The sequence below is a fragment of the Carcharhinus amblyrhynchos genome, chromosome 24 (genome assembly GCF_965287045.1).
Source record: "Carcharhinus amblyrhynchos chromosome 24, sCarAmb.v2.hapA, whole genome shotgun sequence".
NCBI lineage: Eukaryota > Metazoa > Chordata > Chondrichthyes > Carcharhiniformes > Carcharhinidae > Carcharhinus > Carcharhinus amblyrhynchos.
Genome location: NC_137347.1, coordinates 6,474,026 through 6,496,772, shown reverse-complemented (window position 1 = coordinate 6,496,772; position 22,747 = coordinate 6,474,026). Strand labels below are relative to the sequence as shown.

Below are 22,747 nucleotides of genomic sequence, written 5' to 3'. Positions count from 1 at the left end.
GCCAAAATATCCTTGCGCAGGTGCGGCGCCCAAAACTGCACACAGTACTCCAGCTGCGGCCTCACCAATGCCCTATACAGCTGCAGCAAGACCTCCCTACTTTTATATTCAATCCCCCTCGCTATGAAGGCCAGCATCCCATTCGCCTTCCTGACCACCTGCTGCACCTGCAGGCTGGGTTTTTGCGACTCATGCACAAGGACCCCGAGGTCCCTCTGCACCGTCGCCTGCTGCAGTTTTTCGCCACGTAAGTAATAGTCCTTCCTACCATTCTTCCTACCAAAGTGGACCACCTCACACTTGCCAACATTAAATTCCATTTGCCATTTCCTGGCCCATTCGCCCAGCCTATCTAGATCCTTCTGCAGACTCTCCACACCCTCCGCACAATTTGCCTTTCCCCCAATCTTGGTGTCATCAGCAAATTTCGACACCCTACACTCGGTTCCCTCCTCCAGATCATCTATATAAATGGTAAATAGCTCTGAAGGGCAGTCACTGTTGTGACGTAGGAAAAACAGCAGCCAATTTGTGCACAGCAAGATCCCAGAGGGCACCATGATATTGAACAGATTAACAACTTTTTGTGGGATTGAGGGATAAATAATATTGGCTAGGATTTGGGTTCAAATGGTCAGTGGATAGGCATATGGATAAAATTGGAACAGTTTAGGTTAGAGGGTCATTAGATTAGTTCCACTGGTCAGCAAAACATCGAGGGCCGAAGGGCCTGTACTGCGCTGTAACGTTCTATGTTCTAACTCCTCTACTTTTCATGGGATTTTCTCCATCCACCTAATCAGGTGGATAAGGCCTCAGTTTAACATCTTACCCAAAAGGACAGCACATCCAACCTACCCTCTCGACTCAGTGAAGTGTCTGCCTTAACTTTTGCCTGAAGGTCTTGAAGTAGGACTTGAACACAGAACCTTGTGACTGAGAGGTGAGTCTGATTCCAATGGAGCCACAGCTGACATACACAGTACAACACACTCCAACACCTAACACACTAACCTAAACTAGTCACAGGATTGTAACCGTGCAGAAGGCGGGTTCGTGGTGTCTGCACTGGCTCTCTGAATTATGACCAAGCATCATTGTCTTTTTTTCTCCCCCCATACTTGATTTTGAACATCTCTATCAAATCTCCTCTTAGCCTTCTTCTCACCAAAGAGAACAGTCCCAGCCTCTTCAATCTATCCTCGTAGTTTCTTATCCCTGGAACCATTCTTGTAAACTTCCATACCTTCTCCAATGTGTTCACATCCCTCCTATAGTGTGACGCCCAGAACTGTACATAATATTCCAGCTGTGATCTAACTACTGTTTTGTGTAAGTTCAGCATAATTTCCTTGCTCTCGAACTTTATGCTCCTATTAATAAAACCAAGGACATTATACACTTTATTGACTGCTATCTCCATCCGTCCTGTCACCTTCAAGATCTATACAAATACACTCGCGGGTCCCTCTGCTCCTGCACACCCTTAAGAATTTTACCCCTTGTTTTCTATTGTCAGTGGATGTTCTTCCTACCAAAATTCATCACCTCACACTTCTCCACTTTGAACTTTATCTGCCACTTACCTGTTACTCCACCAACTTGTCTCTTGTCCTTTTGAAGTTCTACACTGTCTTCCTCACCATTTATAATACTTCCAAGTTTTGTATCATCCACAAACTTTAAATTGATCCCTGTACAATAAGATCTAGATCATTAGTATATATCAAGAAAAACAAGAGTCTCGATACCAACCCTTGGTGAGAAGCTCCACTACAAAGCTTCTTCTAGCCTGAAAAACTCTGAAGAACTAGAAGATAAGAACTGGAAGCCAAGAAAGGGGAACGGGAGATATTTGCACCGACAAAGATAGTTGGGCAAGTCAGCTAAACTGACCAGAAGGTTCAATGCCAAGGCTGTGCCACGTTTTCTGATCTTAGCCACGAGTGTACTGGGGATGACAAAGCTACCTTCAGAGCCAATATAGATACAAATAACAACGGACCCAACACCGATCCCTGCGGCATACCACTAGTCACAGGCCTCCACTCAGAGAAGCAATCCTCCACAACCACTCTCTGGCTTCTTCCACTGAGCCAGTGCCTAATCCAATTTACAACCTCCCCATGTATACCTAGTGACTGAACCTTCCTAACTAACCTCCCATGAGGGACCTTGTCAAAGGCCTTGCTAAAGTCCAGATAGACAACATCCACCACCTTCCCTTCATCCACTTTCCTGGTGACCTCCTCGAAAAACTCTAATAGATTGGTCAAACATGACCTAGCACGCACAAAGCCACGTCGACTCTCTCTAATAAGTCTCTGTCTATCCAAATATTTGTAGATCCTATCCCTTATCACACTTTCCAATAACTTGCCAACCACTGACGTCAAACTTACTGGCCTGTAATTTCCCAAATTTCTTTTGGAACCTTTTTTAAGCGACGGAACATGTCATGTGACTGAATAGGTTGGTTCACAACACACAGATATTAGGGCACATCGAGCAGGATGTCCCAAGAGGTGGTGGGATCCGCACTGCGAGATCTGATTCCTTTCCTTTCCTTCTTTACCATTGCTCTGCCTCATCATTGACAAATCACTGTGATTCAAAGCTTGATGGACAAGTTGTCACCATTTTGAATGATGAGTAACGAGCTCCTCCCAGTCATCAGCACCAATGCTGCTGCGCTTTAAGGTGAGATTCAGTGGGTGTTGGAAGTGTTTCCTTTATCCTCCCTAGCTACGCCTGCCATTGAGAAAAGCAGACCTGGTGGGAGAGATACTGTTCAGCCATCAGGGCAGTGTCTAGTCCACTGAAGATCATTTTGCAGGTGGTTTTGCCCGAACGTTTGTGGAACTGGGTTCAAGAAGGAAACAAGCATTTTCTCAATGGTGCTCCCATTGAATCTGGAGGACACGGCGGGGACATTGCTATAGACAGGACTAGCAACATCAGCAGGGCAATCCTTTACCACGTTTACATACTGTTCCTCTGTTCACGAGTTTAAAACGTGTTCCAGCACTCTGAATGTGTCACTGGTGCACAGTCCAGGTCTCACTGCAGTACGGGAATGCGGTGACACCAACTGCTCTGTACCAAAAGGACTTTTGTTGATTTTTGGATGACCTTGTTGTCAAACATTTGCTGTCAGTTGGAGATGGCCCAGCTAATCTGGTGTTGGATTTCCTCATCAGTGGTGGCCTTTTATCTATTGAGACGTGGGAAGGACTCAACATATTCCAGAGTCCCTCCTTCAACATATAGCGAAAGGTGAATACTTGGCTACCCATGTTTAGTTTGATACACGAGTTTTGTTTTGGCACGAGATTGAATCTCTGTTATGTAGAATTGAAGGGATTGAGAGTGGTTTGAAAATCTGATGTAGAGTGGGCAACAATACTTCACTCATGTCCAAACTGCAGATCATGTTTGCTTACAGTGGTCAGAGGAGCATTGTAGAGTTTTCCATCTAGATGGTATTTAATGCTGACATCAGAGGGGCAATTGGGGGAGGTGAATAGTCACTTCCAGGTAGACTGTAAATAGTACACAAGCTATCACACAGTCTTGTTTGCCCCCAGTCTGGATCTTGAAGGCACCTGCTTCCATCTCTGGGTCTTCGGATAAAGGCAAATGCATCCACAACACCGTGAAGCAATTGTAGGATTATGATCAAGGTTCTTGGACATCCAAATCTTTGGAACAATCCACACAGCCTCGTGATTTACTCAGTTGAATGCTTTCGTCAGCTCACTGAATGCAATGAAGATCTCCTGGTGTTATCTTCAATATTTTTCTTACAATTGTCTGGCAGCAAAAACCATGGATGGTCTTGCCATGCGTCTCTGGAAGGATTTCTTCAGCCACAGGAAGTAAGCAATTTGAGAGAACGTGTTTCAGGATTTCCCCTGCTATGGACACGGGAGAACCACTTTGAATGTTTCCCCATCATAATGTATTACACTCAGGGGCAGCCTGAAGAGTATCAGCTGCTAGTGTGGTTTCACTGTTGAGGAGTTCTTGAAAATGCTCTTTCCAGCTTTGACACATGACATCCTTAAGAACAGAAACACCATCTTGTGAGTGATGGGGATTTTGACTAGATGGTTTCAGTCTATAGATAACTCTGATGTCTACAAAAAAGATGTATGTGTCATGATGATCAGCATATTATTAGATCTCTAGAGTTTTCTCTTCCCAGCACATGTCCTGGATTTTCTGAAATGCTGCCTCCTTGAGTTATGACTTTGGGTTATGTTGTCAGGCAATGAGGCAGCTCGTTCTTTTTATCTAGGTCACATATTTCAGCATCGTTTTCGCTGAACTTGTCCTGGCGACAACGAGGCTCAAACCCAATGATCTGAGCACAGTACAGCCGATCCCACTGCTCAGGAACGGAGTGAAATGTGAGAAAACTTTCCAGATTGATCATGAACTGCGCTTGGAATTCCTCCCTTTGGTTGGGTTGCTTTAGGGCTAAGACATTAATCATCTTCCTTTTGGGCTCCTTTGGGCTGTGTCATGTCTGGGTGCTTGATGGATATTCGATATCAATTGAATGAATTGCTAATCTATCCAGCAGGTACCACTCAGTTCCTCGCAAGGGTCAAGTAATGCGGGCATCACTTAGATCTTTGATGTAAACAATGAGATAATCCGGGAGGTGTCAATGTTTTAATCTAGGATGCCTCCATGTGGTTTTGCAGTTCTCCTTCTTTGTCAGCAAGAGGATGCTTATTTGCGTTTGCTTATACTACCCCATTTTTACCAATGATTCTGCTCCAGGACTACCCTACTCTTCAGTAATGCCATAGCAACATTTACACCCAACCACGAGGACAAACATGGCCTTGTTTTCACACCTCAACCTGAAAGACAGCAATTCTGACACTGTAGCACTCCCTCAATACCGTACTGGAGTGGTAGCCTGGTCGAGGTGCACACAAGTCTGGAGTGTATGCTGAGCCCACGAGTTTCTGACTCAGAGGAAGAGAGTGCGGTACGGCACAACAAGAAGGGGAAGTCTGAGAAGGTTACTTTTCCCAAGTGGATTATTGCTGACTATTCAGGAACTGAATAAAGACTGTCTCAATGACTCCCCACGTAGCAGCCACTGTCCTTCAACAGAACAAAGGAGAAAAGTTCACTACTGGGCGGAAAGAACCAAATAAAAGTACAGAACTCAGTCAGTGAAAGAGAGAGTCTGCGTGAGAGAACAAGTGAGTGAGTGAGTGAGAAAGAGGGAATCAGCAGGAGAGAGTAAGCAAGAAGTGAATGAGTGAGAGAAAGACAAAATGAATGTGAGACAGCAAGTGAACGAGGGAATGAGTGTAAGGAAGAGGGTGAGTGAGTAAATGAGTGACAGCGGAAGTGAATGAGCAAATAAGCAGGAGGAAGAGATGTGCGAGAGCAGATTCATCCATCTTACAGTCTTATAACACTCAAACTATCGGTATTAGGAGGCCAGAAACTATCAGGCAGTGAGGGCCAAATGCTACAGTGTTTTATTTTTGGCAACCCTGCGTCAATTCAGTTTAAATGTCCAGGGTAACGTCTATCTTAAACAAATAAACCCAGGAATGGTATGTAAATATGGTAAAGGACCACACCACAGGCTGCTTCTTAAACTCTGCTCGATACACAATGTGTATTTTTTTTTATATATAAATTCATCTGACATCTCCTGAAGGAGAGCTAGCTTCTCACAATGAAATGGAGCACTGTCCTCTCGCCCCCATTTAATCAGATACCATTTCCACTGCACCGACGGCCATAGATACCGCACGACACAGTGAGGCTGCTGAGTGCCACAGGATGGCTCCTTACACAAATCCCCACTCGGGAATAACCCCTTAAAACAAAAGTCTTTGGAGAGATGAGTGCTCTTCCCCCGCGCCCCCCCTCAATCCCCGGGTAATCGCTCTCTTCCTCTTAGAGTAGGGAGCCCACCACATACCTCAATGGAACACGAGAGAGAATTGTTTTACAGCTTGCAGAGAGCCATCAGTGGGAAGGAATTCCAAGCCTGCAGCCTCTATCCGGCTAATGCCAACTGCCATTAAAGGACAGAGAAAGGATCGGTAAAAATAAGTTTGCAGACAATCCCTTACGTGATTGGATTTGTTTATGGGCAACCTTGTATTGCTAATGACGAGTTTGAGTACAGAGCACAGGGCTGCTGCCCCTCACATTCTGCCCTCAGGCAAAACAGGTTCAACCTTTGGACAGGGCTATTAAGCAGAATATCAAACGCAAACCACAAAATTAACCAAAAGAGAAAATGCCAGAGAAGCTCAGAGGGTCTGGCAGCATCTGTAAGGAAAGACAAGAGCTGGCATTTCGATGTCAAAGCTGCCTGTCAAGACGTCAAAATTAACCCTTGTCTCCTGCTCAGTCTCCAAGAATTGATCCATCTCAGTCACCGCAAAGCAAGGCAGCTTTAATACTGGATTTACAAAACCTGCAAAAGCTTTAGCCTGGAGTGGGAAATGGAAGAGAAGCCTGGACAGAAGGCCCATGCCTGGCTGCACGGTTAATGACCACCTTGAGTGCTATGACTCTCATACGACTCATATCCTTGCTGCCTTGAGAGGTAGAAAATTATACTCTTGCGCACTCAAAAGTGATCTTCAAGCTGACAGATTTTCAGTATTATTCCACTCAAGGCCCTGAAAACGGGTTTTCCACAAAGATCATAGATCATTGAACCCTACAGTGCAGAAAGAGGCCCTTCGGCCCATTGAGTCTGCACTGAACACAGGCCCTACCCCCATATCCCCATATATTATACCCACTAATCCCTCTAACCTACGCATCCCTAGACACTAAGGGGCAATTTCTTAGCATGGCCAATCAACCAAACCCGCACATCTTTGGACTGTGGGAGGAAAGCAGAGCACCCAGAGGAAACCCACACAGACACGAGGAGAATGTGCAAACTTCACACAGACAGTGACCCGAGCCGGGAATCGAACCCAGGACCCTGGAGCTGTGAAGCAGCAGTGATAACCACTGTGCTACTGTGCAGCCAAAGGCTGGAGAGATGCACACAACTTCCCGATGACCTTAACCCCTCTCTTCTCACCTATTTCACACAATCATCGAGTTTGCAGGTCCAGAACTGACCCTGAAGTATTTCTCTTTAAATCCACTTCATAATCCAAGGTTAAGCTCTCACTTCATAATCTCTGATCAATATTTCTGGATCCTAAAAAGGTTTTTGGGGGCCGCTCATAATGAAAGCCCTCCCAAAACTTCCCGAGATTTGTTTGTCAGGGAGTTACGGAAACATCGAGAGGGCAGAGCCCGGGATGCTGCTTACCCCAGCCCTTTAACCCCAAACCCATGGCTGACCAATTGCTGATTTTGATTGGGCCAAGACCCCGACAGATAGACGTCCCGGGATCAAACTGGGGGATCCTTCCAGCCTCTGTGACTTGGCTGTACATGATGCGGAGATGCTGGAGTTGGACTGGGGTCAACACAGTAAGAGTGTGAGTTTACTATCAAATTAATTGGTTGGACTTAAACCTGGTGTTGTCAGACTTCTCACTTGGCTGTACACGAGCAGTAAATTTCGCCTCCGGGGCTATCACATAATTTAAGAGTGAGTTGCACCCGTGGGTATGACTCAGAAATGCTCAGACTCACCAACGCACAGTCAACTTACTGAAGGAATATAAGCTGTGCTGGGAGCTCCGTCAAGACCTTTCATCTCTCAACTCCTTCAGAGCAGTGAGAACTCATCGCTGCTCCAGCCACTCAGCAGAACACAGCACTTATCTACACAGCCGCTCATACATTCTTGAACAGCACACAAGCAGCAAAGCATTACAGATTATGGAAGTGGTCGTACAGATTTAAGACACATCAACATCCACCTTCAATCCTGAGGATGGTTTGATGTATAATTGAAGAACTCAGCGAGGAGCTGCTAATGGGAGGGAGTTAATAGGAGGCTGACTGTGCAGCAGATAACCACAACATACTCATTCCGATCCAAGTCCAGTATAAGGATCTGCTCCAATTACTCTTTTGCCTCAGGCTCTGGGGCTTTACACAGTTACTCCATTGCAATGTTAACATAAGCCTACTTGGGACCCTAATAAATAATAAAAAAACTTTAAACTTATGCGCCTTCTAGCAAAACCAATGGATCTTCTTGGCTTCATCACAGCCAGGGTTACCAAAGTTGCTTGGAAGAGCTGTGATCACGTGACATCTGCAAATGTTACAATATTTCTCTTTAAATCTGGGCCCTCCTGCAGTTGATTTTCTCTCCTCACCCACCCCAACCCCACGATGTCTCCAAGGCCGGTAGCCAGAATGACCCATCTCACCCAATCCAACAAGTACACTTTGGTGCATTTGCCAATGAGATAGGATCCCACATGCCAAGGTTGGCATCAAACGATTAAAGGGCATCAACTTTCAATGGGCCCTTCAGGAGTGAAACTGGAAATGAAAAATTGAGTTGTTTCTAAGAAGTGAGCCTGATTCACAACCAGTTTGATACCTGAGCAACAAGTGGAAGATCTCCCTCAAAGCACCCTGGGATCTGGGTGCTTATTTATCAAGAGCTGGCGGAATCAACATCCTTCCAAAGCCAACACCTTTACCATCAAGGACAAAGGCAGCAGATATCTGGGAAGACTAGCACCTGCAGGTTCTGTCCAAATCACAAATCATCCTGATTTGCAACTTTATCACCATTCCTTCACTATCACTTGGTCAAAACCCTGGAATCCCCTCCCTAACAGCACGGTGGGAGTACCTACACCACAAGGAACAAGGAGCAGGAGGAGGTCATTTGCTCCATCCAGCCTGCTCCACCACTTAACTAGACCATGGCTGATCTTCTAACTCAATGTCATTTTCACACACCATCCCTGTATCCCTTAATTCGAGAAATCCATTAATCTCTGGCATGGACATTCTCAAACACTGAGGCTTCACAGTCCACAGGGCAGAGAATTCCCTAGGCTCACCACTCTCTGACTGAAGCAATTCCTCCTCAGTCCTAAACGACCTACCTCTCACCCTCAGACTGTGTCCCCAGGTTTTAAACAATCAAGATGTGGAAATGCCGGCATTGGACTGGGGTGAACACAGTAAGAAGTCTCTCAACACCAGGTTAAAGTCTAACAGGTTTATTTGGTAGCAAAAATCACCAGCTTTTGGAGTGCTGCCCCTTCGTCAGATGAGTGGGAGTTCTATTCACAAACACGGCATATAAAGGCACAAACTTAATTTACAAAATAATGGTTAGAATGCGAGTCTTTACGGGCAATCAAGTCTTAAAGATACAAACAATCTGAGTGGAGAGAGCATTAAGCACAGGTTAAAGAGATGTGTATTGTCTCCAGACAGGACAGTTAGTGAGAGTTTGCAAGTCCAGGCAAGTTGTTATGGGGTTACAGATAGTGTGATATGAACCCAAGATCTCGGTTGAGGCCATCCTCATGTGTGCGGAACTTGGCTATCAGTCTCTGCTCAGCACCCAACAGCGCAGAGTCGCTGAGCAGAAACTGACAGCCAAGTTCTGCATATGAGAATGGCCTCAACCGGGATCTTGGGTTCATGTCACACTATCTGTAACCCCCGTGACTTGCCTGGACTTGCAAAATCTCACTAACTGTCCTGTCTGGAGACAATACACATCTCTTTAACCTGTGCTTAACACTCTCTCCACTCACATTGTTTGTACCTTTAAGACTTGATTGCCTGTAAAGACTCGCATTCTAACCATTATTCTGTAAATTGAGTTTGTGTCTTTCTATGCCCTGTTTGTGAATAGAACTCCCACTCATCTGACGAAGGGGCAGCGCTCCAAAAGCTTGTGGATTTTGCTACCAAATAAACTTGTTAGACTTTAACCTGGTGTGAGGCTTCTTACACTGTTTAAACATTCTAACCAGAGAGACATCCTTCCTGCATCTACCCTGTCGAGTCCTGTAAAAATATTGCAACTTCATTGCGATCACCTCTCATTCTTCTAAACTCAAGAGAACACAGTTCCAATTTCCTCAATCTCTCCTCATAAGGCATCCGAGAGATTGGCCTGGTCAACTTTCTTTGCGGGCAAGTAGAAGGAAATCAAATGATCTGCTGTTTATCAGGTTGCCAGTATTTTACTGTGTGCAAACTGGTTGATCTGTTTGCGACATACCAATAGTACTTCATTGGCTATGAAGCACTTTGGGATATCCCAAATGCAAATGTTCTTTCTCCCCTCTTTTCCTAACCCAGGAAGTTTTCCTCATCTCAGTGGCTCAGAAAACCCAGAGCAGTTCCGTCTATATGTCTGCCACTGAGAGTGGAGAGCCAGATGTTGTGGTGGAAACATCGATAAAAGCTACCCTGGAACTTACTGCCCATGAGGCGGGGGCGGAAGGAATAAATAAATAATTTCAAAAGAAAATTGGGATGGACATTTGAAGGAAGTAAAAATGACTGGATCACATTGCAGGGAGCCAGCATGATTTTGATAGGCAGAACGGCTTCCTTGTGAGTAGCATGGTGGCAGAGTGGTTAGCACTGCTACTTCACAGCAGCAGGGACTGGAGTTTGATTCCAGCCTTGAGTATCTGTGTGGAGTTGGCATGTTCTCCCCGTGTCTGCATGGGTTTCCTCCAGATGGTCTGGTTGCCTTCCCACAATCTAAAGATGTGTGGGGTAGGTGGATTGGCCATGCTGAATTGCCCCTTCATGACCAAAGATGTGTAGGTTAGATGGACCAGCAAGGTAACTATATGTGGTTATGGGGATGGGGCGCATGCCTGAGTCTGGGTGAGATGCTGTCCTAGAGATTTGGTGCAAACCTGATGGGCTGAATGGCCTACTTCTGCACTGGAGGGATTCTGTGGTGAGTGGCTCCACCTGGCCTGCCTGGTGTGATCTCCTGGTCTGACAGAGTTTAGCCAAAAGAATATTCAACAAAACCCATGGTGGAATGGAAATGATGCTCGCACTATCTCTCCCCTCCACCCCAACATGATCAACAGGCCTCAGAATCAATGGGGCAGAACGGACAGAGGTCAGCAGGAGTTTGATCCATACACGAATAAACCTAATTCAAAATTCAGTGAAACGGCATTTATTTATTAACCGATCAAAATCAGAGAACAGGAACAAGCTGGGGGACCCAGGGGAGGAACAGGGTGTGAAGAGACTGACAGGAAAGATGGATAGTTGCTGCTGCTGACCCCATTTTATCCTGAAAGCTCTTTAATATCTCACCCAACTCACATTCTCCACGGGGATGTACAGACACCGAACGACAGTGTCGATCTAACCTGAAGAAGCATCAAACCTACCGTGTTCAAGCAGGAGGTCGATATTGTGGCCAATTGCAGTGCTATCCCCTTTTTACCCCAGCCCACATCTACCCCTGGGGACCATCTTCACATCCCAGCGGAGGGTAGCCTGCCTTCCCCGTCCTGAGGATTGAGCCCTCCTTAGGTTCAGAGCCTGGTGCAACGCCACCAAATGTAACCGACTACATTGTCTAAAACGTTAAAATAAGCACCTCATTCTGGAGAAGATCATGGTCAGAGGTCACCTCTGTCAGCTTGATCCAAAATCTTGAACAATTTATTCACTCAGCCTGCCCAGTGGCAGCTAAACCTCCCCTGATTTAAGCTGGGGGAGCAGAGGGATTGCCGCGGGATTCCTGGCTGCTGGCACAGAGATCGATGAGCCAATTAACACACATTATCACTGCGCCCACTGCAGTGTGGCTCAGGGATTAAATGGGGGGCTGTGTGGTATTCCTGCCCCCTGGAAAGCTGCCCAGGAAACCCTTTCGGGTTTGCCGAGGGTCTCTGTGAGGGTCCCTCATTTGTCAAGCGCTCGTGTCCGATTGAGAGACCCGACATCGGGGAGATAGCTGGCCCCTGCCCTTGCCTCCAAACCCCTTCTCACTTCCACCATCCTCCTCCCTGTGGTCCGGGCTCCTCACAATGATCTGACTGGCCTAAGGCTCTCTGAACCTCAATCCTGTGGCAGGCCCGCTTAATTTGATTGGGTCAGGCTTCACGAAAGTGTCGGGGGGGGGGGGGGGGGGGGTCTCCTGCTGATTTTTGCACGAAACCCCTCCCCGACAGAACCCTGGACAAATACATGGCTGAGCAGCATCAACGTTCTTGCAGTGTTTACAAAAATTAACAAATTGCCAAACATCCTGAGCGAGTTCCCTTTTAAAAATGATAATATTCCCTTGAGAGAGACAAAACCTTCTATTTCTACCCCAAAACCACTGCACAAGAAATGACTGAGGGGGAGGGGAGCTCGGGGGCCTAAGGCCTACACGATAGTCCCAAACATCACCCAATCTTACTCGATATTATAAGGTAGTATATTAAATGTCACGCCCGTAACATGAAACAATTGTACTAAGTTTCACAAGGGAGACTATTATTCAAGGACCCTGGAATTTTTGATGAATGAACTGGTTGGTTGGTATCACCCTCATTCTATCATTATTTTTCTCCGGTGTGAGTTAAAGAACATAAGCTCTTGGCAGACTGATTAAAAATCAACAGCCAAAGAGGCGCCTTAGGACCTTACTTTAGACCCTGTTTCTGGCAACTGAGATTCAAATCCTTTCATGCGAGAAAACCACAGGTTATTGTTCCTTGAGCCCTGTTACCAATCCTCTGGAGTGATCTCAAGGAGAGGCACGCAGAGACACATGTAACTGCTCGAGCTTGAATAATTTAGGTCTCACTGCAAACTGAAACTCGGTCAATACGGACATGACCAGACTGTAGTGCAGGAGCATGGGGTGAGGAGTGCAGATCCGCCTCCCTTCAGTTCTACCTTCATCAACAGTTTGTGGGTGCTTCAGGAACAGGATTTGTGTTTCCTTTAAGCACACCAGGAAGGCAACGAGAAACCGACTCATGTATTCTTTTCCCTAGTCATGTTGCTCATTGAAATTCAGACTGGGAGGTTTCTATGAGCAACAGAAGAGGAAAGCACAAGGACAGTGAGATGTGGAAAAAGGAGCTGCCCCCTTAGACACATCAATAGTTTGCAGTGATTCGGGGAATATTTAAATATGTTGAGGCCATCTCTCAAAAGCCAGGAATTCCAACCAAACTGCCCTCTTCCTGTTGCCTCACAGCGTCAAGGATCCGAGTTTGAATCACAGCTCGGGTCACTATCTGTGCGGAGTTTGCACGTCTGCAGGGGTTTCCTCCGGGTGCTCCAGTTTCCTCCCACAGTCCAAAGACGTGCGGGTTAGGTGGATTGTCCACGCTAAATTCTCCATCAGGATATCCAAACAGGCGCTGGAGTGCGGCGACTAGGAGATTTTCACAGTAACTTCACTGCAGTGTGAATGTAAGCCTACTTGTGGCAATAATAAATAAACTTTAACCTTACTTTGATGCAGTGACACAACAGTCCAATTGCTCCAGCCACACCACTACCCTGAATGGCTCCAACAGACTTTGCACCAATGAAGACTGAACTAGAGACAGTGCCTGACTAGATCTGGACACCTTCCCTCGATTAACCGTAGGAACAGGATGAGTCCATTCAGCCCCTCGAGCCTGCTCCTCCATTCAATTAGATCTCAGCTGATCCATAGGTCAACCCCATTTAACCAAATTGGTTCCCTGAATATACTTGAGAAAAACCTATTAATCTCAGTCTTGAAAGCTCCAAGTGACTCTTAGCATCCACTAGTTATGGAAGGGGAGAAGAGTTCCATGTCTTCATTATTTTGGGTGTGAAGAGGGTGTTTCCTGGTACCTTCCCTGACCAGCCTCGCCATGATGTTAAAGGCGCTGCCCACGCATTCTAGTCTAGACCCATCAGCAGGAAATACTTTCTATTTACTCCAATTAGTAACACTCCTTTCAGAATGTATTTTATGAAGCTCGAAACAGAGCCAGCTTCCCTTGGCGGCAATGTTCTATTCTGTCCAAGTGCTAAAGTTCACAAATGTAGCAAACTAGATCAACAGTATACTCGTGCTTTCAGTCCCACCCACTTAACAAACTGTCAGCGATTAAGAGGCAACTTTCTTCACATTATACTGTACAGTTGGTACAGCTGCACTTGACAGACTGGAGCCCAGCTTTTCTGTTATAGTCTTGGCTTGCACTGTCATCCCCAAGAAAGTCAAGATGAGAAAGCAAGTTGCTTTGTTCAGAGTCTGGGACAGAAGTTAGCCCAGTTAGCCTGTTTCACCATTCAACGAGACCACTGCTGCTCCCTCTGGCTGAGCCCATGATTTGTCTGCCTGTGGAGCATCCTTTGGGGTTCAGTGGCACCCTAGGTCTCTCCAAGAACTGCCGCCCTCTCCGCTCACACCTCAACCCCCACCTATCCCTTCCACCTTTGCTGTGGATGTACTGTTTAAACAAGACACTTGCACCGTGACCCTCCTCCAAACAGAGATGTGAGACGTGGAAAAAGGAGCTGCCCCCTTAGACACATCAATAGTTTGCAGTGATTCAGGGAATGTTTAAATATGTGGAGGCCATTTCCCAAAAGCCAGGAATTCCAACCAAACTGCTCCCTTCCCGATGCCTCACAGCGTCAAGGACACGGGTTCAAATCCCAGCTTGGGTCACTGTTGTGTGGAGTTTGCACATTCTCCCTGTGTCTGCGTGGGTTTTCTCCAGGTGCTCCGGTTTCCTCCCACAGTCCAAAGATGTGTGGGTTAGGTGGATTGTCCACCTCACCCACGGAGTCTCGTGTGCAATTGTGCTATGCTCAGGTCCTGGGGTGGGTGGATTCCGCAGCTGGAGTACAAACACATTGAACTCTTATTCCTAAATTGGATTTGTGGTTGTTTCTGGTTTCCCTACGCTGTCCATTGAGAATAGCACCTGTGGGTCAGGGTGTGTAAAGCACTGTGGTTAGACTGCGCATACAGGATGAGCCACTCAGCTCATCACTGAGAACAAAACTTGGCCACCTCCTAAAGGGGTCAGGGCACTCCAGTGACGACGTGCCATGAAAACGATCCCCGCTGATCCTCACAAGAGCCTTAAGCTTCAGTGGCAATGTGCCACATTGAACGCAGAGTTATAAATACACTCTCACTTCCAACTCAGAAGGTTGTGGGTTTAAGTTCCACGCTAGGACTCAAGAGGAAGACTGATGAAGGGGTGCTGCCCTGTCCTTCAAGTGAGAAGTTAGATGGAGGATCTGTCTCTCCTCTCGGCTGGATGTTAAGGATTACATGGCATTACTTTGAAGAAGTCCATGCAGGCTCTCATAAGAACATAAGAAATAGGAGCAGGAGTCGGCCATCTAGCCCTTCGAGCCTGCCCCGCCATTCAATAAGATCATGGCTGATCTGAAGTGGATCAGTTCCACTTTCCCGCTTTCTCCCCATAACCCTTAATTCCCCTGTCTATCAGAAACCTATCTACCCGTGACTTAAATATATTCAGCGAGGCGGCCTCCACCACTTCAACGGGCAGAGAATTCCAGAGATTCACCACCCTTTGAGTGAAGAAGTTCCTCCTCAACTCTGATCTAAACTGTCCCCCCCCTTATCTTGAGGCTGTGCCCTCTAGTCCTGCTATCCTTTCTAAGCAGGAAGAATCTCTCTACCTCTACCCTATCCATCCCCTTCATTATCTTATACGTCTCTATAAGATCCCCCCTCATCCTTCTAAACTCCAACGAGTACAGACCCAATCTATTTAGTCTCTCTTTGTAGTCCAACCCCCTCATCTCCCCACTCTCCTGGCCAATATTCACTTTGAAAATTACTTCATTATCTGTAATGTGCTTTGGGGCAGTCTGAAAGTTGTTTAATAAACTCTGCACGCTACACTAGCGACCGAGTAATGGTTTCTCAACACTTTCAAACCCAGAATCAGGAGCCTTCTCTGGTTTTCAACAGCAAAGCTGTTAGGCAGCTTAGCAACAAAAATCTCCATAGATACGACTGACTGGTGCTGGTGTTTCAAGGGTCTCATGAACAAACATTACAGAGTGTTACGGGACTGCTTTAATTCAAAGAGGAAAGTCACTAAAATGAGGCATGTTTCAGCCCGCTTCAGGCATAGCTGCCAAGCATCATACACCATTTTGCTGACACTACACCATCAAGCCACATACACGCACATTTGTTACAGACAGGGTGTGGATGTTTGTTCAGAACTGGTCTTTTTAAAAGTACTGCCCTGCCACGATCTTGTATCAGTCTGGACCCTCCCAGTGACTCAGGACATTTCCCAATATTTGGCTCAGCCGCACGGAGCAGGTCGAGATCAGGCACGTAGCAGTGGCGTTGCCTCACTCATTCCCATTCCTATAAATCTCACGTGCCCTGGAGCGTTCCCGATTGACAACAAATGCCAGTCTCCTGCTCCTCGATCTCTCACCATTGTCAGCTGGTGGATCTCCAGCTGGGAAGATCAGGATTGACTCACCCAGTGACGTGTTTTCCTGCAATGTAAGTGTCTCAGCCACCCCCTCCTCCCCTTCCCACACACGGCCAAATGGGATCCGGAGCCAATGCCTCCACCTTCACAGATACATGTTGTGTCTGTAGTAACCAGTCTCCAGTTTCACTCAGCCTCCATGGTGCAGGACCTCCCCGAAGCAATGGGACCACAAATAAATCACAATGTTCCATAGCAGGTGTCACACATTCCCTCAAAGTCTTCTCTTATTACCTGCCCATTCTTTCAACTTTACCCCAACTTCTCTTAAAAAAAGATTTTACTAGTGTGAGGCAACATGCAAATATATTTCATTAAAATTGGTACAACACATGGCCCCTACTCATTACTCACCCAGTGTGGGCACAGGTTCAAGAGAGTGGGTTAGCTCAGTTGGCTGGTGAGTGATGCCAACAGCGCAGGTTCAATTCCTGTTCTGGCTGAGGTTATTCATGAAGGTTCCTCGCCTGAGGTGGAATGAGCCACAGGTTAAAACCACCACCAGTCAGCTCACCCAGAAGGGAGAGCAGCCTTTGGTCACCTGAGACTATGATGTGGAGATGCCAGCGTTGGACTGGGGTAAAACAGAAAGAAATCCCACAACACCAGTTTGAAGTCCAAACAGGTTTGGACTTTAAACTGGTGTCGTGGGATTTCTTTCCATCTGAGAATATGGCAGCTTTATCTATTGTTTTATAATGTCATTGACCAGACATACACATTTTGAAAACAACACTTTTTGCAAAGCAAAGGAACATTGGCTGGAACAGCTGCTATGTTGCACTTGAGAAGGACACAAACATTTTATGGAGACCCACTGTCTATAGAACTCTCAGGTAGAGGTCACGCAATCCAGCTCGTGCGAAAAAAAAAACTGGATTTTTGAATAGTCAGAGGGACAGCCACAGGGGTACACACTCGGTCTCTCTTTCTTCTGCAATGTTTCTTGTCAAAGCGGAATTGTTTGTGATTTGGAAAACCCAACAGAAGACCTCATTGCTGCAAGCCAGGAGTTCTTAAAGGAGAATTCTGAATCAGCACCACTATCTCCAGTGAGAAACCCCAAGAGCCAGCAGTCACAGTGGACAGGGAGCTTTCAGCTGTGAAGGAGCATCTGGACACTCTGAATTTTTTTTTCTGACTCTAGTTGCCATATATATTTATATACTTTTTGCACGCGCTCATGCATGTGTGTGCCTGTGTGTGCGTGCGTGAATATCTTTATTGAGTAGTCGGATATAGCTGTACATTCTAAACCTTTCATTAATATTTTCTGCTTGAGTGAGTTTTAGCAATAAAACTAACTCTTGTTAAAATGAGAAAGCTTGCTGGCTTATAACTTGCACCAAGCTATACACAGTTAAATATTTACATTGAATTTGGAATATGACCCCACCCCCATCTGAATTTAAACTCAGGAGTGGAAGCAAGAGAGGGATCCAAAGGAATGAACGTGCCTGCTTTGGGCAGGACACTCAAATAGGTTTTGACTCACCCCATCAATCAAGATAAAGTCAACAAATGAGGCGGGACATGGGAAGTGGAGAGGCCAATAGACAGAGAAGTCTGTGCAGTTGAACAGTTAACAGAATTCTATTTACCAAAATTCACAACGGTTGATCTGAGTGTGAAAGGGATTCAACTTTGCAAGATATCAATGGAGAACTGTTTATCCCATTGCTCTCTCACCACCCATTACCACCACCACCCCCCCCCCACTTAAATCCCAGGAAGACTCAATTTGTGAGTCAGCTGGGCCTCAGTTCCCGGGCTGGAGGATGAGGATAGGGACAAGATCAAGGATTCCTACATTGGATCGTTGTCCAAGAATTCCTGCTAAAAGAAATGTCTGTGATTGAAGTGGATGGGCTATGAAGCTCCACAGTTGAACAGTCCATAATTGTTCAGATTCCAAGATAAATGGGCAGCCACTTAAATGGTGGACTGGATACTGTATTTGTGGAACAGCTGGTTATTCTGTTGGAAAAGACAAGGATATGGAGCAAAGGAGGGTATAGGTGTGGTACATGGTGTTATGTTGCAAATTGCAAATGACCTAACTGAATGTAAGAACAGGTTATATAAAGGATTACACAGGGTAAAGCACAGAAACAGGCCATTCGGCCCAACCCATCCTTGCTGGTGTTTCAGCTTCACTCAAGCCTCTTCCCATTTTTAATTTAAAATCTACCACCCTCAACATTTGTTCCCTTCTCCCTCGCCTGCCTGTATAGCTTCCCCTTAAGTGTATCAATACTCTTCACCTCAATCACTCCCTGTGGTGACAAATTCCACATTCTCATCACTCTTCGGGTGAGGAGGGGCTGAATGGCCTAATCCTGTGAGGGGCGGCACGGTAGCACAGTGGTTAGCACGGCTGCTTCACAGCTCCAGGGTCCTGGGTTCGATTCCCAGCTTGGGCCACTGTCTGTGTGGAGTTTGCACATTCTCCCCGTGTCTGCGTGGGTTTCCTCCGGTCTCCTCCCACAGTCCAAAGATGTGCGAGTTAGGTTGATTGGCCATGCTAAAAAAAAAAATTGCCCCTTAGTGTCCTGGGATGCGTAGGTTAGAGGGATTAGTAGGTGGGATATGGGGGTAGGGCCTGGGGTGGGATTGTGTTTGGTGCAGACTCGAAGGGCTTCATTCTGCACTGTAGGGTTCTATGATTCTGTTCTTACATAAGAACATAAGAAATAGGAGCAGGAGTAGCCCTTTGAGCCTGCCCCGCCATGCAATAAGATCATGGCTGATCTGTCTTGGCTCAGTTCCACATTCCCGCCCTCTCCCCATAACCCTTAATCCCCTCGCTTATCAAAAACCCATCAACCCGCGTCTTAAAAATATTTAGCGAGGCAGCCTCCACCACTTCAACGGGCAGAGAATTCCAGAGATTCACCACCCTTTGAGTGAAGAAGTTCCTCCTCAACTCCGTTCTAAACCGCCCCCCCTTTATCTTGAGGCTGTGCCCCCTAGTCCTACTGTCCTTTCTGAGCGGGAAGAGTCTCTCCACCTCTATCCTATCCATCCCATTCATCATCTTATACGTCTCAATGAGATCTCCCCTCATTCTTCTAAACTCTAACGAGTACAAGCCTAGTTTATTCAGCCTCTCCTCATAGCTCAACCCCCTCAACTCCGGTATCAGCCTAGTAAACCTCCTCTGCACTCCCTCCAAGGCCAAAATATCCTTGCGTAAGTACGGCGCCCAAAACTGCACACAGTACTCCAGCTGCAGCCTCACCAGTGCCCTATACAGCCGCAGCAAGACCTCCCTACTTTTATATTCAAAAAGCAAAACACAGAAACAGATCCATCGATTCAGTTCCAGGTCGGTTGTACTATCAGCAATGTTCTCGTTTAAAACAAAACTTAAGTATAAATTATTTGCAGCTGACCTCTTCCTTGGCTGTCTCATTCTTACTACCCCACCCCTCCACCCCCCTCCGCCCCACAATTCCATCCCCTTCTGTTCACTAAGAATACAGAGTGGTAACAACTTCCTGTTCTGAAGCTGGAGGACGACAGCCTGGTGGGGGGGTGCCTTTCAACCACACAGCAAAGCCTGGAGTTTGGGAGCCTGTCCAAAGTTAATAGAGGTCTCAGCAAACTAGCTCTGCTGTCAGGGGAAGTGAGAATTGGAGTGTTCAGCATTAAATTACAGGCTCCAATATTCCGTCACTCCCTATTTTTAAACCTTTTGCTTCCACAGCTTTGCATCCACTGTAACCTCCTCTGACCCTACAAGTCTCCATGATTTTTGATGCTCCACTAATTTGCTCTGCACCCCCAATTTAGTTTGCTCTACCACTGGTGGGTGTGCCTTAAATTGCCAGGCCCTCCCCCCCGCCCCCAGTTCCAGGACTTCCCCCCCAACTTTGGGTGCCCCTTAATTCTGCCCCCTCCTTTAAAACCAATCCTTCATATCCATCTTCTCGGTCAAGCCTTTGATCAAATGTCTTAGTTGTCAAGAACTTCTGACCTTGTCCGTGGCTGGGATTCTCTGGTACACACAGTAAGAAGTCTGACAACACCAGGTTTAAGTCCAACCAATTTATTTGATAGTAAACTCACAAAGCTTTTGGGGTTCGCCCCTTCGTTTAACCTCGAAAGCTTGCGAGTTTACTATCAAATAAATCGGTTGGACTTAAACCTGGTGTTGTCAGACTTCTTACTGTGTTTACCCCAGTCCAACGCCAGCATCTCCGCATCATTCTGTGGTGCTGCAGCAGAGGAATGGAGTTTTGGCTAAGTGCCAAATTCTCCATCCTCAGGCGCAGTGGAGCAGGTAGGAGTGAGATCAAAAAATCCACCCAACATCTCCTCCTCTGGCCTGGTAATGCTCCATCAAGCTCCACCGCATAGTAGGTGCTACACAAATGAAAGTGGTTTTCAGCATACGCAGGTACCAATATCAATGACTGAGCCTGCAAGATGCAATGGTGAGGCTATCAGTTCTGGTCATAAATCACAGCTTATAATTAAGGAACTATTTTCAGCTCTGAAGCAAAAGCGAAGGAGCAAAGAGACTCGAATCATAAACAGGGCAATGTGCGGTGCGATTGAGCTGAAGCACAAGGCACATTTTACAAGTCACTGGAGTGGGAGAATGAAAGGTGAGCAGTTTATCAGCTACAGCTGGAGCCCCAAGGTGTCCCTGCCCTCGAGACACACTCCAGCCAGCCTGGTGGTGGTGACGGGGGAGCTGGAGCAGGCCACAATTTCTGTCAAGCTGCTGCTGAGTGTTGAACTGGACGGCACACACATCGATTCCTGGCGCAGGATTTAATGTTGGCAATCAGGGCCCTCTGAAGAGCCCACGGGAGCTCCGCATCGCCCATTATAGGGAAAGCCCATGGCATTAAACGTCACTGAACTGGATAGCAGCGGCTCCTCCCTGAGGTCGAGGACTCTGGGGTGAAAGTCACACCCGTTGAGCACAGATCTGGTGACCCAGCGGCGCCTTCAGGGAGGCAACTGCAGCTACTGGCGTACCCCCCCTTTCAAGGCCCAAAATCCTGGATCCCAGCCTCAGGAGGCCGATGTCAACTGTGGCGGCGATGGAGAAGCGGATCAGCACCGAGAGCAGGGAGGGGTTTGCAGCAACCTCTGATACTGGATCCCTCGGTCAGGAATCGAGTACCTTTGAATAAGGGAACTTTGCCCCCACCTCCTTCCATCATCCCTGGGTTTGTCATGATCCTCACATGGCAAGCCCACTGCCCACCGCTGGGTAAGTACCTGTTGCAGTGGAAGATAAAGCTCTGAAATGGGCATTATTGTTCATTAAAGGGCTTTAACTGGTGGGGTACAGGAAGGTCGCTAGAAGGCATTGGCGGCGTGGGCTCGTTGGGCCGAAGGGCCTGTTTCCCTTGCTGTGTTGTTCTTTGTTCTCCGTGTGCTTCATAGAACTCTACAGTGCAGAAAGAGGCCCTTCAGCCCATCGAGTCTGCACCGAACACTATCCCACCCAGGCCCTGCCCTCATATTACACACTGATCCCTCTAACCTACACATCCCTTGACACCAACAGGCAATTTCTTAGCACGGCCAATCAACCTAACCCGCATATCTTCGGACTGTGGGAGGAAACCGGAGTACCCGGAGGAAACCCACGCAGACACGAGGAGAACATGCAAACTTCTCACAGACAGTGACCCGAGCCCAGGACCCTGGAGCTGTGAAGCAGCAGTGCTAACCACTGTGCTACCGTGCCACCCAAAGGCCTCTTCCTGCGCTGTAGGATTCTATGATTCATTAAGGTAGAGGCAGGAAAGTGGCAAGGTCCCCATCTGCCACCCTTCCTCTGATTACATGTCCTCTGCCACCAAACTTGCCATGGCAATGTGGGTAAAATTCCACACCTGGAGTTGGGTTTTATACTGAGCGTGGGCTCCCTGCACCCCAGCACAAATGTAGGAGGCGAACCTACCTAAGCTTAGCTGGCTCACTCCTCTTTGATTTTTCGACCAAGTGAAACTCCAGAACATCCTGTCTTAGAGAGATGCTGGTCAATCAGAGGGCAACTGCTCCAGCACACTGCAGTGCCTGTACAAACTCGAGTACTGCAGGCAGGACAAGGAGATGGTATTCACCGATTGAAGTGGACATTCAGATAAATCCGAGAGCCTCGCCGAGGCCAGGCTTACAAGCTTCAGTCAAGGGGAGGAGCCGAACTGTGGGGAGCTGGAAAAGCCTCTGAATGGCACTGGGGGTTCGACAAGAGACAAACCCTCCCTCTCAGCAGCCCACAGTGTTAAACCTGCCAGGCTACACACTGCATGCCAGTCTCGCCTGTTGCCTGACATATCTGAGCAGAGGTGGCATGA

The 22,747-nt window shown here is 47.1% G+C and overlaps 1 protein-coding gene across 3 annotated transcripts in view; it reads right to left on the bottom strand.

Annotated features, from left to right (window-relative positions):
- Positions 1–22,747, bottom strand: part of LOC145357908 (ensconsin-like) — a 237,341-nt gene that overhangs the window by 108,763 nt on the left and 105,831 nt on the right. Inside the window, exon 1 of one of the 3 annotated variants that reach the window (XM_080211478.1) lies at positions 5,963–6,017. The exons of the other annotated variants lie outside the window; for them this stretch is intronic. The gene's annotated coding sequence lies outside the window, so the exon portion shown is untranslated. Of the gene's footprint in view, positions 1–5,962; positions 6,018–22,747 lie in introns of those variants that run through there. 3 annotated transcript variants of the gene reach the window in all.